Source organism: Dendrobium catenatum, unplaced genomic scaffold, assembly GCF_001605985.2.
Source record: "Dendrobium catenatum unplaced genomic scaffold, ASM160598v2 fragScaff_scaffold_115, whole genome shotgun sequence".
NCBI lineage: Eukaryota > Viridiplantae > Streptophyta > Magnoliopsida > Asparagales > Orchidaceae > Dendrobium > Dendrobium catenatum.
Window position 1 is genome coordinate 86,816 of NW_021318577.1, and position 2,500 is coordinate 89,315.

Consider the following 2,500-nt stretch of genomic DNA (forward strand, 5'->3'; position numbering starts at 1 on the left):
TGGATCTGGGATTTGGCTCTTTCAGCTTGGCCTACATTTTGTGATGTTGGAGCTATTGAAGATATGATGGTAGCAGATCTTCTTACCACGGCTGGTACCTGGAATAGGCAAAGACTGTTGACATGTTTTGGAGTACAGTTAGCTGATAGGATTTCAGATATTACTATCTGGAATGATATTGATGCAGACTCCCTGGAGCTGATTAATTTTCCTCTTGGTTCCACTATTTCAGCAAATGTTTATAACCGAAAGTTTCAGGAAGATTATGATGTTTGTTTTTCCTACTTCAAAATTGGTTTGAGGCCTCGGAAATGGATGTTTTGGTGGAGGATCTTCAAGGATATCATTCCAACTAATGGTTGGCTACTGTCTCGTGGGTTTGAGGTAAATATTGATTGTCCAATTGGCTGTGGAGTGATTGAAGATAGGGATCATGTTACTACCAGCTGTCAGCAGCTTTTGGAGGTTTTAAATGTGCTGGATGGTTGGGGGTGGTTTACCCCACGCTTTTCTTCATTTCTGGATCTTCAATTGGCGTTGGAGGATAATGTGAAAAACAAGGATATGAGGTTGCTTGTGTATTGTCTTGCGGTTTTTCACTGTTGGATGAATAGAAATGCTATTAAGCATGCTAAGGGAAGATGTTCGGCGGTGTTCATGGCTGCGAGTATTCTGGAAGTTTTCAATCAAAGTTCTGTTCCTTTACACTTGGAGCAATGGGGCATTCATCAATCCTTTGGATTGTCTTCTGATCCTCCTTGGTGTCCCCCCCTTCAGGTTGGTTAAAGGTGAACGTTGATGGTGCTCTTCTTAGATCCAATGCTGCAGGAGTTGGGATTGTTATTAGAGACAGTTTGGGGAAGTTGATTGTTGCTGCGGGCTGGAGTATTTTCCATTGGGATAGCACTCAAGGTTAAATGTTGGCAATCAAATACATTGGTAAAGTTTTAGTGGAGTGGATGTATGAGTTCAAAGGCATTATTGTGGAAGGTGATAATGCCTCTGTTATTGAATATATGCAGAAGTTTAAGGCAAAGAAGCAGTGGAAGTATCAGCTTGGTAATTGGGCAGATTGGGAGTGGATGGAATCCTTCCAGCAAATTTTATTTGTTCATACTCATAGGAAGTTCAACAGAGCTGCACATTTTTGTGCTAAAAGAGCTATAGAGGATACATTTGTGTGGGATATAGGAGATAGATTTAATTGTAACATTCCTCAAGAATTGCTTAAGATTCTTGAGGATGATAGTTGTTTCTTTTCTTTTGTTTAGAGTTTCTTATAACCCTCTTTTACTTTTTACAGTTGTAATGGTTTTTTAAACTCTCTCTCTCTCTCCCTTGCTCTCTCTCTCACTCTCACTCTCTCTCTACCTCTTCTTTTCTCTCTCTCTCTCCTTTGCTCTCCCTCTTTCTCCCCCTTGCTCTCTCTCTCTCTCTCTCTCTCTCTCTCTCTCCCTTGATCTCTCTCTCTCTCTCCTTTTCTTTGTCTCTCTCTCCCTCTCCCTCTCCCCCTTGCTCTCTCTCTCTTTATCTATCTATCTATCTACCTCCCTCTCCATCCCATGCTCTATCTCTCTCTCTCTCTCTCTCTCTCTCCCTTGCTCCCCCTCTCTCTCTCTCTCCCTTGCTCTCTCTATCTCTCACTATCTCTCTTTATCTCTCCCTCTCTCCCTCTCTCTCTCCCTCTATGTCCATCTCTCTCTCTCACTTTCTCTCCTCTCCCTCTCTCTCCCTCTCTCTCTCTCTCTCTCTCTCTCTCTCTCTCTCTCTCTCTCTTTCCCTCTCACTTGCTCTCTCCCTCTCTCCCTTGCTCTCTCTCTCTCTCATTCTCTCTCTTGCTCTCCCTCTCTCTCTCTCTCCCTTGCTCTCTCTATCTCTCTCTCTCTCTCTCTCAATCACTCCCTCTCCCTCTCTCTTTCTCTATTTATATCTCTCTTTCTCTCTCTCTCTCTCTCTCTCTCTCTCTGTGAACAGGCCTACGACAAGATGAGCTGGCAGACTCTTAAAATTGTGCTGACGAAGATGGGTTTCCCCATGAGGTTTCGCTCGTGAGTGCTCGATTATATTTGCAATCCATGGTTTTCTATGCTGGTTAATAGACAGCTTTCAGAGGCTATTACGGCCGATTGCGGGTTCCGGCAGGGGTGTCCGCTTTCCCCTTACCTGTTTATTCTCTGCTTGGAGCTTTTGTCGCTACAATTTCACCAAAGATTTTGTGAGCTAGGGGTGCAAATCAGGGTGGGGGGCCTATGGTCTCCCATCTCCTCTATGTTGACTATGTTTTGATTTTTGCAGGTGTTACCATTCCCAATGTGAGGAAGTGTCTGTCGATCATGGAGGAGTATTGTTCGTGGATGGGGCAGAAGATCATCAAAAACAAATATGCGATCCTTTTTAGCCGTTCCACATCTTCTTCGACCAAACATCGCCTTGCTAGGCTCGCTGTTTGTCGCAAGGTTGAGGAGATGGATTACTTGGGAATTCGGTTCGCGCTCAGGAG